This window comes from Protopterus annectens, chromosome 7.part0, assembly GCF_019279795.1.
Source record: "Protopterus annectens isolate FY-2018-M chromosome 7.part0, PAN1.0, whole genome shotgun sequence".
In the NCBI taxonomy this organism is placed as follows: domain Eukaryota; kingdom Metazoa; phylum Chordata; order Ceratodontiformes; family Protopteridae; genus Protopterus; species Protopterus annectens.
The window spans coordinates 858,927,771-858,943,124 of NC_056739.1; the positions used below are offsets into that span (position 1 = coordinate 858,927,771).

At 42.1% G+C, this 15,354-nt stretch overlaps 1 long non-coding RNA gene across 2 annotated transcripts in view; it reads left to right on the top strand.

Moving 5' to 3' along the window:
- LOC122806742 overlaps window positions 1-15,354 on the top strand; it is a 1,208,783-nt gene that overhangs the window by 1,071,768 nt on the left and 121,661 nt on the right. For both annotated transcript variants that reach the window (XR_006365548.1, XR_006365549.1), the window contains one exon: window positions 4,157-4,236. This is a non-coding gene — a long non-coding RNA (uncharacterized LOC122806742). The remainder of the gene's footprint in view (window positions 1-4,156; window positions 4,237-15,354) is intronic.

Sequence of the window (15,354 nt, forward strand, 5' to 3'; positions counted from 1 at the left end):
ATATCCCATGCAGCAGAGGGTCCCTCAAGGGTAGCCAGTTACGGCATTGCCATAAGGCACCAAGACTGGATGTGGCTGTGTGACTTTGTGGAACCTTTCAAAGCATCCTTCATCATTGACAGATCAACCTTGTTTGGGCCCACTGTTTGTGAAACACTCTGCTGCAGTGAGAAAGATGGGAAGACCTTGTCTGCCATTGGGATCCACTTTTCTACCCCACAAAGGTCCTTCTCCAGGAACCAGTGTGGGTGTAAAAAGATGTGATTCAAGAAATTTCAGGGTCCTTTCCAGGATTCTCAGGAAGATATTTCCCCCACAGGCAGAGGGGAAAATGACGAAAATGGTAGATACTGCCCACTTGGGTGAGGGGGTTCACAGAACCAAGGGTCTTGAGAGTCTTTCTTGGACAGACCCTTTCAGTGCTCCTGAATGGTTGTCCCGACTGCCTTCCTCTGGAGACAGCCGGGGGGCACTTTTTCTTTCACCTCGAAGCCTGAGAAGCCATCACGAATGATCGATGGATGCTAAAGATTGTATCCAGAGGATACTCCATTGCCTTTTTATTGAAACCAAGACAAAAGTCTGTCCTTCCCGATGTACCACCCAATCAGAGGGAGGAGGCAGCAGTGGAAATCACAAAATTGCTGCAAAAAAAAAAAAGTCATCCAGGAGGTCCCTCCTGATCAGGTCGGATTGGGTGTCTACTTGTGGTTCTTTTTGGTTCACAAAAAGACAGGGGAACCTAAGGTTCATTCTGGACCTGACATCCCTGAACAAATCAGTAAGGAACATGAAGTTCACAATAGTTATGGTTTAGTGCATACTACCTCTTCTGAGGATGAATAACTGGATGTTCTCAGTAGACCTGAAGGATACATACTACCACATCAAGATGGACAGGCACTCCAGAAGGTTTCTTCATTTTAGGCTGGGAGCCAGTCATGGATTATCTTTTATATCTGACCCCTCACCTCGGCATAACCCTCAACTTAGTGATATCTCAGTTGGAGCCAGGCCAAGTGATACAGTTCATAGGAGCACAAATTGACACTTCAGTATTTCGGGCCTTTTTTGACAGTGGATCGAGTGTCGAGCCTGTGTCTTCATGTCAGAAAAATTCTAGCCATAACAACCCCCCCCCCCCCCCCCCCCCAGTGAGCTTTGTCCTCAGAGTTCTTGGCTCGATGGTGGCCACGAGACCTCTTTTGCTCACAGAACACCTTCACATGAGAAGCTTACAATGGACACTAGCGGTACAATGGTCCTTACACAGGAATCCTCTAAGCCTTCCCATCAAACTTTCCTGAGTATGCAAAGAATCCCTGTTATGGTGGCTTCACTCTGAAGATATTACTGAAAGATGGCCCTACATCCTTTCCTCTCCAAATGCCACTGTGATCACGGATGCTTCCCAGACGGGGTGGGGGAGGCATTATCTGGGTCGGGCAGTTCAAGGCACATGGATGCCCTTAAAGACCAGTCTGCATATCAGTGTCCTAGAGATGAGAGCAGTTATTTTGGCATTGCAAGAGCTACACATCTTTCTCCCTCTACGGAGTATTGCAATACAGATGGACAACATATCAGTAGTCTGGTACATCAACAAACAGGGAGGAACCACGTCTTACCCCCCCCCCCCCGTATCGAGAAGCTATGAGAGTGTGGCAATAGGCAATCTCTATCAACTGTTTTCTAGTAGCAACTCACATTCTGGGAGAGTCTAATATTCTGGCAGACAGGCTCAGCCCGGTCCTACTGATGTCTTACGAGTGGTCTCTGAACCAGTCCACTGCAAACATGATCTTTCAGAAATGGGGTCAACCCTGTTATGACCTCTTTGCCTCCCCTCTCAACAACAACTGCAGCAGGGACTTGGCCTTAATCCCTCCTCAGGGACAATCCCTAAGGGATGCTCTAGTCCATGCTTGGTCTCCCGGTCTACTTTATGCACCCCCCCGCCCCTAATTCCCAAGTTTTTGCAGAAAGCATCCAGGTTGAGGAGGAAACTCATCCTCATTGCCCCATCTTGGCCTCGACAGACCTGGTTCACCTATCTTTGGTCTCATCTGATCTGCCCTCTGGTGACTCTGGATCCAGTTTTGGATCTTTTATCTCACCTCTTGATGCATTGTCACCCAGACCTTCAAGGTCTGAAACTAACTGTATGGTTTCTCCAATTCAGTGGCTTTCCTCCCCTATTCAGAAGATATTGATTTCTGCCCACAAACCCTTGTATCAGGAAGATTTATAAGGGTAAGTGTAAAAGGTTTTCCTTATGGGCCCAACAGAAACAGATAGATAGACCCCTTTACGGCCCCCATCCCTATGGTGTTGGAGTTCTTGGCTTCCCTTTTTAATGATGGCGACAGTTTTTCCACGGTCAAGGTACAGTTGGCTGCTATTTCCAATTTTCACTTAGGGGAAGACTCTTCTTCATTCCTCCCATTAAAGATCCTACTCCCCCTTGATATTTGAGTGTTATGTTGCAGGTCCTGGTTGCTCTCCTTTTGAACCGGCAGCCACAGCAGACTTAAAGTTTCTCTCTTGGAAGATGTTTTTTTCTGGTGGCCATTACTTCAGCAGATAGAATCTCCGAGTTACAAGCTCTTTCTTCCAAGTTCCAGTATCTCATTTTTCACAAAGACAAGGCAATCTTATGCACCAACTGTCTAAAGTGTCTACAGAAGCCAATATCAATCATTCCATTAACTTTCCTGTTTTCTTTCCAAATTTCCAGAATAAAGGGGAGTACACTCTTCATTTACTTGATGTGCATAGACAATTACATTTTTACTTGGACAGAGCTAAAAATTTCAGGAGATCCAAGCAATTGTTCATATCCTTTTCTGACACCAAAACGAGGTAAAGACCTCCTTGGCTAGATGGTTAAAAGAACATATCTGTACCTGGTCAGATTAAGGCTCACTCTACAAGGTATGTGGCAACCTCTCATGCTTTTTGGTCAAGAGTCTCTATTAATGACATCTGTGCAGCAGCTACATGGTCTAACCCTCATAAATTCATTACTCATTATAAATTGAATGTCATTTCCAGAAGTCGGTTTTCTTTCGGCTTTGTTGTGCTATGGAATATCCTCCCACGAGGACAACCCATGGTTTCTGTAGCTGTGGACTCTGTCCCAAAGGTTAATGACCGAATGAAGATGACAGCATCAGATAAAGAAGTTACGTTCTTACTATAATGTTCCATTTGTGTTGTCTATCTTCATTCTTCTTTAAACTCCCCCCTCCTTCCCCCAGTCCTATGTTTCGAGTGACCTGATGGATGTGTCCATGGAACCGTTGTTTCTGTTTGAGCTCCTGCTGATCTTTTCTGTCTTTACCTTTGATGCCTTATTTGTAGCAGACTGGATATATGCACTTATAGCAAACTCAATTTGAGGCATTCTGGGGCGAAGGGGGTATTGTGGGAAGGGGAGGAGGAGCTTGAGTTTCGAATGTCAAGCTTGCGAAGTGGCCGGGGCAGTTCCGTGGGTTAGATCCGAGACCCACATGTTAATGATGAATTAAGACAGACAACACAGATGGAACGTTATGGTAAAAACATAACTTCTTTTTATGAAAAATATGGTATGTCTCATATGTATGTAGATTTCTCAGTAAACAAGCATGGAAAACTGCTGATTGAGGTCCCATTCTGATACTGATATCTTCATGAAATTTTGCTGCAAGATACTAGTTGTTTAGCTGATATGGTTACTAAGATATTGTAACTTTTTAATGTGCAAAAATGACATGAAATCTGCAGTTATTACCCGTTATGAAATCAGGATTATGAGTGGAAATGTCAGAATTGATACCATTCTGAAGATATGTGCCTGCTGAGCAATGTCCATGTTTTAAGTCTTGTGTGGGTGTTATATTTTTCTTCAGATGTGGTTTTAGAAAATGATTTTCTGTAAAATAACTCTGGATGTATCATTTCTCCTACAGATGAAGTAACATTTATATGACCCTGTTGAGTAAATAAGCTAAAATTGTCAGCCTGAAAATACTGGTGTGTTTTGTAGTACAAGAGAATGAGTTAATTTTTATTTGCCTAGTTTTCGTGTGCACTTCTTATTAAACTGCAGCTGAAGACTACTGGAGTCAGTATTCTTACAGCACAATTAACTCTTCCTTTTATTCCCCGACAGGAGAAATACCCTGAGTGTATAAAACTTCCTGAGGGTTTCAGGGCAGAATTCATGACAATAAGAAGTCTGAAAATGCCAGGGTAAGAATGAATAGCACATTAACATATTAATATAACATTGAAGAGACTGGAAATGTTTAAAATAAGAACTGTCATCTCTAATAACTGCAGGCTGTATCCTGTTATCATTTAATCATTTAATGTTGCTGAAAATGCTGGAAAATTTGGCTTATAGTGTAAACATGTAATAAAATATCCACCATATTTTTTCTTGGAATTGGGGTATTCTGCTATCACCAGAGTACACTGAATTTTATAGTGTTGCACACCATTTTTCAGCTGGCCATTCTTTCCAGCAGAAGGAATATGGAATATACAGTGAAGACTGATATTCTTGCCAATGTCAACATTTTACTTTGTTCTGAAACCTCCTTAAGGCTGTCATGCGTCTATAAAGTAAAACATAGTGTAACATCAGTCTTTGATATAACACCATATTATTGTCACAACTAAAGGTGGGATCTTTGGAGAAGGATAGAAGCAAATTGCATGGAGATAGATGGGAATTGTGGGAACAAGGCATGTAGAGTGGTGTTTTGGAGGAGGAGTAGGGTTTAATGGAAGGCAGGCTTAGAATGAGCTATGTAATGTTTGACTGACAATGACTATAGATTATAAGTGAAGTATAATGTTTGCAACTAAAAATGGTTTGTTTTCATTTATATGGATACATGATTGCCTATATCACAAGTGATAATTTAATAAAGATGTTTCTTGTTTAAAAAATGGAAATTTTTGTAACAATTCATGCAGAAAAACATTTTTAAGAGAAATGAGGTTTAAGAGAAGGCAGTCACTGAATAATTTATATAATGTTGCTTGGATTATAGGACAGATAATATATGTGATTTATAGTACTTGTAAATGTAAATTTGCAGTACTTTTCCGTTAACGGGGCAACAGCTTTCTGGGCCTGGATTTGCATTAATGGAAAAGTACCACAGGTTTCAGTCCAAAATGAAGTAATAAGACACAGCTGTTTACCCCTGTGAGGTGCTTAAGGTAAATGAGAAAAAGTTGTTATACATACATAGTCCCTTGCCACGACATGCGCCTCTTAGCTGAAAGGGGCAAAAGTTGCTTTGGCCTCGTTAACGGTTTTTGTGCTGCGGAAAGTATTTCCTCCTTCTGCAGCACAAATGGAGTTACTTGTATTGGTACCATATTTAAGGATGCTTATAAATATTTGTCTTAGTTCTGCAGCTATTATATTTGTGGAAAATAGTGACATGGTAAATTAAGCACCGTGCACATACAATTGATGTACCATTCTGTTTCCCATTGCTCAAGATTAGGTTGTATTGAAATTAGCCATCATTATGCTCACGGGTGATTTGATCACAAGTTGCAGGTTGAATTTACAAGTGTTTCTAGGTGGTTATTTAACAGGATTATAACAGTCAGTTTTCAAAAACAAAATTATGGTGTTTGCTACCCCTCAATAATAATCCATTTAAAAATAATACACACTACTACTGTCCTTTTAACTGAAAAGGTGTCCATATTAATGTAACTGTAAATGGAGCCTAATAAATTCCCTTACCAAGTCATCACTTAGAAATTCTGACCTTAAATTTACAAGGCAAAGTCAACTTGTTATTTTAAAGAGAGAAGAATGCGCCGGGTTACTTCCATTTTTAGTTATGAGAATGATAGGTGTGTGTGTGTGTGTGTGTGTGTGTGTGTGTGTGTGTGTGTGAACACTGACACACATGTTATATATTTATACAAACACATATTGAAAAAAAATGTGTGTGTGTGTATACTTTCCGTAGGACAAAAACTGTTAACAAGGCCAAAAAAGCTGTTGCCCCGTTAACGGAAAAGTACCAAATTTGCTAATATGCTTTGATTGCTTTTATATAAATATAGGTTTTCTTATGTCACAACTGATAATTCAATAACATTAAAAACACTATGTCATTGTCTGTGTGAGTATTTTACACTACATTAAAGCATGATTTAAAGACACTTTGTTTTTGGGGGGGGGGGGGTGTCCACAGGACCAACTCAATGGCTCCCCTTCCTCCAAGTAACTGACACACTTGTTCCTCCATCAGTGCAAGACCCCTCTGGCCTATTTATTACCCGGTGGAGGCAGGAGTTAGGTGTTAAGAAACAGGCCTTTCTGTAGATACTGCAGACCTTCCTACCCCTCACCCCCACCCCTTGGCACCCTGTGAGCTCCACTGTAGCTATCTCATGAGGTGAATTCATGCTACCACACATGCACATCCTCCTGATATCAGCACACTGCTTTCAACATGAGCATGCAAGGCTTTTCATGCTGTCTGCAATACACCCGCATTCCAGCAGTGATGCCATTGCAGTGAATCAAACTGCCTTCCTCTCCTGAACAAGCCAGCATTGGCTTCTCACTCTCATCCTCTCCACCACCCATGCGTCTAGTGGAACACTAGTTATCTCAGGTGCAATCAGAGCTTTATTTCTCTGCCTCGTGAGGCTGGGTGATTTAATGACATCTTGAGTGTTACTTCTGTGGGTGAGTTTTGAAGGTGCATGTCAGCACTCAAGCTTTTATATTGTTCTATACAATTTTTTTTTGTCTGGATGTGCTATTTTGATTTTGCTGCAAAAGAAATTGACATTTTCTTGGACATAATATAAGATAGTGCTTAGGCAGTGAACACTAAACTTTGAAACTTTTGTTCAACCCCATCACTCATTACTTGGTATATGACTATGAGAATTTCTTTTGTTCTGGTTACAGTTGTAGGGCTCTTCTGAAAGAGGGATAGTTATTTGTTTCATTCAGCTTACTTGGATAATTAAATAATATAAACATATTCTAGACATTCCTTGCAGGTGGCAAAGAAACCATGACTGTAGCATGGAGAAGTTTGTTGAGCTTCAGCATATATATTAAAAGATTTGATGAATATAGATTAAATGTTAAGCAACCCACATTAAATTTGTCATTTGTGCCTCACCGAAGAAAGTAGAAAGAAAAAAAGAACACAAGAAAATTCCTTTTGCCACTGTACACAAGAAAGCTTCTCAAGCAGCAGTTTTGTACATGTAGTCTTTCAGTGAGAAATAATACTGTTACCAATATAAGTCACCTTCATAATAATGCTAGAAATGGGGAAAGTATAGACTGAAACAGTATTTTTTTATTTATAGCAACAGGACAAACATGAAGTATTTTATGATTGTGGCATCTTTAATTCATGTTTTTTAACTTGCATTAAATACTTCTACCTTTTTTTGCAATTGCTAAATCATTCTTCTAGGCTTGATACAGATATCACATAAAAAGTTGAGAGGAATACTTTGAGCATCTGTAGTATCATAATACTGCAGCACAGCACAAAATAAAAACTCTATCTCTTGCAGTTCCACTTGAAATGGTATCTACATGCCACAGTAATTATGGCTGTTTGAACGGATCACTGTTGCAATATAATTTCTGACCAAAGGGAATAGGCTATTGGCTGATATCCACCTGACTTGCTAGACTCCCAGTGCTCTGAGGATCTAACGGTGCAGGGCAACCTCTTCCTATGCAAGCACATTAGCCTGTATATTGGATAAGTGAGGATGTTAATCTGGATCATCTTTAGTTTTTTGCTGCAGGCATGTACACTGGCAGGATTAAAGTCACTTCTTTTTGGCCTATTATCTCAAACTTTTGATTGTAAAGAATCTTTGAAAAGGTAAGTTACTCACTGAAGATAGCATCTTTTTTTCATATTCTTCTGTTTTAATGTTATCGTTTGCTTTTGATAGTGATGTTTAGCTGGGAACCATATCCATTTCATGGAGTATACCCTTTACAGGTCTGAAATGATTTTGTGAGCGCCAGCAGCAAATCCTGTATTAGGATTCACAATCCAAGTGCCTTTTTTGTTTTTGGAAAGTAATACCTTTCAGTAAATTGCCAGGTTTTTGCAGATTTTATAAGAAAAACACAAAGAAGTAGTGATGTCACACTTTTTCGTGTGGTTGACATAGAAGAAATAGAAAGCAGTTATGCAGGCATCAGAGCAATCCTTGCTTTCTTCAGGGGAGGCCTTCCCATAAGAAGGTGTAGTTCAGAGCATGTGTATGTACCTTTAAAAAGCATTTCCAGATGTAGTACGTGCATATAAATACTGAGCGTGTGCAGGCAGCAGTGCCATTTTGAGAGAACAGTCAGAATGTTAACATGTATGAGTGTGGTAGTCAGTTTGTTTATAAGTTTATTTAAGTTTAAGTTACAAAACCTCATTTCTGATGTGCTTGTGTGTAATAATGCTTCTTGAACAGAATTCACAAATGTTCGTCTGTTTTATCCTGACCAGACGAGCGATAGAAGGCACACAAAAAGAGCTCCACCTTAAGAATGTTGTGGGAGAGAGAACCCTCCAAAGGGAACGAGGGAGAAAAAGATGGTCTAATGGCATCCGTTGGGCCTGAGGATGCTTCAATAAGTGAAGTGACTAACCATTTCTGGTGTTGGCATCTGGTACTTTTAAACAACCTCTGCCAAACTCCTTTGGAGGCAGATGGCAGTCATCTCCTACCACATCCTTCCGAGAACCATCAAGTTAATTACATCAGCCGTTTGTTTGTTAGAGTGATGAACTTCCAGCAACATTCCATGATGACCTGTGAGAGAAATGACAGGTCCTCCTGCATTATATTAACCAGAACCAAGACCAAATAGATCAGCAGAGCAGAGTGGAATGTTCAGAGAAAGCTTAAAGGTTTTTCTTCCTACTCCTTGCAGAACTCTGACCCTGAAGAGACATGCAACACAAGCTTCAGCCTTCACTCACACAGTGGAAGGTCACAGTCTTGGTTCATTCAGGACCTTAAAAAGCTGGCAGAAGAGATTTTTTGCAGTGGAAGGATACTTTGCTCTGCAGTGTGTGTTACTGCACACCATTTCCCTCAGAAAAGCATAACAGAGACTCTCTTTTAGGCTGCGGGTTTGGAATCCTCCTTGAAGAAAGAGAGGAGGAGGAGAAAGTGATTTTAATATACGTAACTCAGATGGTATCCCCCCATAGTGTACAAGTCAGATGTTGAAGGGACTGTCTTATCAGATTCTGTGTCTAAACGTTTGCAATTTGGAGAAACCCCTCACATGGATGAAGGAACTTTATAAGTCAAAGATGAGAGAGGTATCTGATACCAAGAAGAAATATTGGGATCTCTTGGGTCTAGAGGAGCCTAAACGATGTTGGTCGTCCCTTAAATCTTTGAATCATTTCAGGATGCCCTTTTAGCAGTGTCTTTGGAACCAGGCACACATCCCTCATCCATAAGTAAGCATACTGTTTTTATAGAGTCCATCAGACATCCTAGTAACAACTCTACAGTGATCTCTCTCTTGATGCCTATAAGGGGTCTAAATTAGTTTCAGGACCCCACACACCTTAACAACAGGGAGAGCAGGGCCCTGGACAGATTTTGTAAAAGAGCATACATGTCGGCCACCTTGTCTATCAGATCTGTAATAGTCAGATGCACATTCTAAAGTATCAGGGGGAACTTTTGAAATAAATAAAGGATTTGTATATGGAAATCCACGATGAGTCCTAAAAGTGCAAATCATGAGGCTTGCCCAATTTATCCAGATGGTAGGAAGCACATGATCAAGGCCAGCTCTGATGTAATTGATAAATCCTGTGGGACATCTGCTATGGCTTTATGCTGCCAGAATATTTTAAAAGGGAACTGCTGAATGCTCTCTCATAGGGGCTTCTTGTCTGAAAAATATTTGCAGGAGATTTTCACTAAGCAGGAGAAGAGAGGTAAGGTGATGGAGAAACAGCTTTTTCACTTTCCTATCTGTAAGTGCAGCAGGAACTATCCTTCAAAGTCTGACTTGTTTTATAGGTACCAGGCCAAAGGCCAGCAAGATAAAAACAAGATGCCATTGAAAAATAAAGGTGACTGGTAGTGATAAGGCAGTGAGGACTACAGAAAACAGTCCGGACACACTGTAACTACTCATGACTCTCACGGCATCTATTCTCACCCTTGCTCATTTCCAATCTCCAACCCCCTCCCAGTCATCCCACCTAAGCTATTTGTGAGGATTTAGGGTGAACATAATGTCAGACATCTGGGTGTTTAATACTATTACACACTACACAGTTCAAAAAAGTACAGTTGTGTACACGTACCATAAATGTAGATGTTCGAGTGTATTCACTGTTGCAGTCATTACATTTGGGTTATCTGCTTGCAGGTTGCCCTCAGTCGGCCTGATTAACAAAGTCTTGGGTCCTGCGTCAGTTGCTGTCCCTTCTTCCATGACATCAGGGGTATAAAACATGCAGCCGACGCCATTACATCAGTTTTTCTTGCCCCAGATGTCAGGTGCCCCCCTAATGGGAAGCAGTTAAATATAAAAGCACAAAGATATACCTCCAACAAAAAAGCAAATACACCAAAAAGGCTGTTAAGCATAGTAAAGGAAAGTAGAGGTATAGCCAAAAAGAAGTTAGGGGGCTGGAGGGAGCGTAACCAGGACTGCAACAGTGAATACACTCGAACATCTACATTTATGGTGAGTGTACACAACTGTACTATGTTCTTCGTGTTTCACTGTTGCACTCATTACATTTGGGTAGATTCCCAAAGCTATGGTTGGGAGGAGGAATTTAGATCGCATTAGGGCCAGCTATAAGGCCCTGCAAGACTGCAGTGGCAAAGCCAGCTCTGGATTTAGAGAAAAGTGGCAAATGATAATGCTTGGTGAAAGTATGTACAGAACACCAGGTAGCAGCTTCTAGGATGTCCCTGGTAGGGATGCCTCTGAGAAAGGCTGTAGAGGTAGATTCAGCCCTGGTGGAGTGAGGCCTGATCCCCCGGGGGATAGGTTTGCCATGGTGCTTATAGCAGAAATGAATGCAATGGCTTATCCATTTAGAAATGGTTTGCTTTGAAATAGCCTTCCCCTCTACCCCTGCAGCAAATGCCACCAGAAGTTCAGATTTCCTTTGAGGTTTAGTCCTGTCCAAATAGAATCTAAGTTGTCTGTGCACATCTAAGGAATGCAGTATCCATTCCCCTTTATTCTGTGGATTGGGAAAGAAGGTTGGCAAATGAATGGACTGATTAAGAGCCACACTGGATACCACCTTGGGCATGAAGGCTGGATTGGTTCTGAGGGACACCCTGGCTGCATTAAAGATTATGAAAAGCTCCACTGCCATAAGGGCCTGTAATTCAGATACCCTTCAAGCTGAAGTAATTGCTAAAAGGAAAGCTGTTTTCCAAGAAAGAAATTTTAAGTCTGCAGTAGCAGCTGGCTCGAAAGGAGGTAGAGTGAGTTTCTCCAAGACAAAGTTAAGGTCCCAGGCTGGGGTTGGAGCTCTCCTGGGTGGTCTCAAATTTTTAGCCTCTCTGAGGAACTGCTTGAGCAGTGGATGAGAGAAGAGGGGAGGTTCTGTGTTATAATGAGCTGAAATGGCTGAGTGGATTTTAATGGAGGAAAAAGACAGGCCCTTGTGAAGCATCTCAGTTAAGTATTGAAAAATCTGAGGTAAATTGGGTGCTGCTGTGCTCATCCCTTGAGATTGGTTCTAGGCACATAATCTTTTCCATTTTCCAGCTTGAGATTTTCTAGTACTAGGCCTCCTGGCCTCTAAAATGATATCCATCACAGGTTTGCTGAGGGATGGTAAAGGAGAGATTAAGTAATTAGCCAGGCTTCAAGGTTCAGTGTTAGAAGCTGAGGGTGCAGAATCTGGTTCTCCTGCTGAGACAGCAGGGAAGGAGTCTGAGGCAGGTGCCATGGAGATAACCATGACACACTGCGCAGGAGGGGGTACCAGTGTTGACGCGGCCAGTCTGGAGCAATCAAAATCATCCTTGGTTTGTCCTGTTTGATTTTTAGTAGTACTTTGGAGAGCAGAGGCAGAGGGGGGAAGGCATAGACTGATAGTTTTTTCCAGCTGAAGGACAGAGCATCCACTTTCCAGGTTTGTTTGTGGGGTGTCCTTGTGCAAAATTTGTCCAATTGATAGTTCTGGGGAGAGGCAGACAGGTCTATATCTGGGCTCCCCATTTGCTTGTCAACATGTTGAAAATCCTTGGTTCCAGTTTCCACTCGTGTGGGTCCATGAGGTTTCTGCTTAGACCGTCTGCCAGTGTATTTAATTTTCCTGGCAGGAATTGAGCTTGTAGGTGCACTTGGTAGCTCAAGGCTGTGTTCCACATTGCCATGGCTAGTCTGCAGAGGGGGTAAGAATGTGTAACCCCCTGCTTGTTTATGTACCACATAACAGTGATGTTGTCCGTCTTTACCATTAGTTGTCCTGGAAGAATGTGGTCCTTGAAGGCTGTCAGAGCATTCTGTACAGCTAACATTTCTTTTTGATTGATATGCAGGTGCATTTGACATGGGTTCCATTTGCCCTGAATGCACTTCCCTGCCAGATGAGCCCCCCCATGCATAGTCTGATGCGTTTTTTGTTAGGGTTTGGGTGGCAGGGGGTGGTGTGAAAGGTAGTCCCTTGTTTTGGTGGCAGGCCTCTGCCCACCAAAAGAACTCTAGGCGTAGGCAAGGTATGATAGGAATCATTGTTTCCAGGTCTTGAAAATGTTGACATCATAGGCTTTTTAGATATCACTGTAGTTTCCACATATGCAGTCTTGCATATAGAATTAGAAGAATGCAGGAGGCCATGAACCCCAAGGCTTGCAGTATTTGTCTTGCAGATAGCAGGGTTTTTGTGGCCAATTGTTTGAAGTAGGTTGTCAAATGAATTTGTTTCTCTGGCGTGAGGTAAGCCATCTTGGAAGTTGTATTCAAGCTTGCTCCCAGGAATATAATTTGTTGACAGGGTACCAGGTGTGATTTCTTTTCGTTTATGGTGTACCCCAGACAAGTTAGAACCCTTTGTACAAAGGCCAGAAGATTCAAAAGTATGTCCTGGCTTTCTGCCTGAATTAGACAATCGTCCAGGTATGGGTATATTTGAATATTTCTTTGCCTGCAAAATGTAATAACTGGAGCTAGGCACTTTGTGAATACCCTGGGTGCAGTAGATAAGTCAAAGGGCAGTGCAGAGAACTGATAGTGCATGTAGCCTGCTTTGATGCGTAGGTATCTTCTGCAAGAGTCCCTGATTGGGATGTGCAGGTACGCTTCTTTTAAATCTAGTGTTGCCAACCAGGCATCTTTGCCTAGCATAGGAAGTAATTGGTGAAGAGTCAGCATCTTGAATTTTGGAATCTCCAAAAAGGTGTTTAGAGTAGACAGGTCCAGGATAGGACACCATGCATTGTCTTTTCTGGGTACCAGGAAAAATCTCGAGTAGAAACCTTGTCCCTTTTCCTCTTCTGGTACCAGTTGAATAGCCCCCATGCTTAAGAGAGAAAGTACTTGTTTTTGGGCCTCTGCCCACTGATTTGGGGGTAGGTCTGGCCACCTGCTTGGTGTTGGCAACGTGTGGAAGTGAAATCTGTATCCCTGGGGCACTATATTTAAAACCCATTTGTCCTGGGTAATGAGTTCTCAATTCTTTGCATGAAGAGCAATCTTTCCCCCCAAAGGGGCAGTCAGTTGATAAGTATTTGGAAATTTTAAAAGTCATTGAGACAGTTTACCATAGGGGGGAGTCTTATCATTCCTAGATTTGGAAGTGGAGGCCCCCCCACTGCTTAGTTCTGTGTGTCCCCTGGGACTAAACCTTGGGTTTTTGCTGTGTCTGGGTTTGGCTTGAGAAGACCTGGAAGGGGCTGGAAAGGACCAATTCTTAGAGGGCCAGTGCTTACTAAGTCTAGGAGGCTGAACTTGTAAAAAAATCTTTAACAGTTTGCATAGATTTAGCTTTTAAGAACTTCCTCAGCCTTGTTGCCAAACAGGCGGTCCTGATTTAAAAGAGCATCCAACAATTTAGCTTTAACATGATCAGGCAAAGATTGCTCCTTAAGCCAAGCATGCCTTCTGAGCACAGACCCAGTAACAGCAGCTCTGCAAGAGGCCTCTAATGAATCAAAGCCACATTGCAAAGTACGTTTTCCAACTTGTTCAGCAGAATGCATTAAATCCTGTAATTCTTTATTTTCCACACAGTCAGGAATCAACATATTTTTCTGTTTAAGCAGTCCAATAACATGTTGCTGATACTTTAACATATGAAACTAGCAGTTTAATGCCCTAATGGCCAAGGTTGCAGAAGTGTAAACCTTCTTACCCCATCTATCCAGCGCCCTGGAGTCTCTATCAGAAGGGGTAGGATTTTTAGCAGTAGAAGCCTTAATGCCCTTGGGCCGCTGTGAAATAGTCTCTGGATCTACAATAGGATTTTTAAAAAGGAACTTGTGGGACTCAGGGACCCTGTAGTATCTGTCAGGTTTTCTGGGAGCAGGAGGCAGGGAATCAGGGGCCAAACTAGATTCCGAAAAAGCATCATCAACATTGTCTAGTACAGGAGGAATAGCTAAAGGCCTATGCTGAGGTAGGAGAAGGAAATCCCTAAGCCTCTTTTTTGAATCAGAAAAATCCTGGCTTTCCCAGTGGAAATGCTCTCTTAGAGTATGTAAGTTTTCCCCAAAAGAAACATCCTCAGGAGGGGAAGCAGAGGGAATGGAGTCCTCTGCATCAGAATCTTCATAAGTAGATAAGAGCAAATCCAGATCATCAGAAGAATCAGAAAAAACAGAATCCTGATCAGAAGATTCATAATCAACTTCAGTCCTAGGCCTCTTAGAAGAGGGGGGTTGGCTACCCCTGATTAGAGTTATTAGATCTTAAGCCATTCTTATCATTTGTTTTTTAGGCATAGAGGCCTGAGCATGTGGCCTGGGCGTCAGTTTTTTAGGCATGGATCGAGATTTAGGCCTAAGTAAAGGAGGCGGCATCGGTTTAATATGCAAGTCCATAGGCCTGAATACACCCTCAGAAGCTGGTGCCTGCACAGCAGCTCCGGACCCATCCAACGTAGAGACATCCACGGGTTCCATAGTTGAAGAATCTCACGGCATACCGGACTCTGAATGGGTCTCAGTAGAGGCCTGCGAATCAGAAGTAGCGGGTATCAGGGGCTGTGAAAGCGCCTCACTGAGTACTGGCAAACTGGCGACTGACTTAGGAGAAGCATCGTCAGTTTTGGACCTCGGTGGCCTGTCTCTGTCTTTGCGTTTTTTCAGAATCCCAGTAGTCGGATAGCTAAC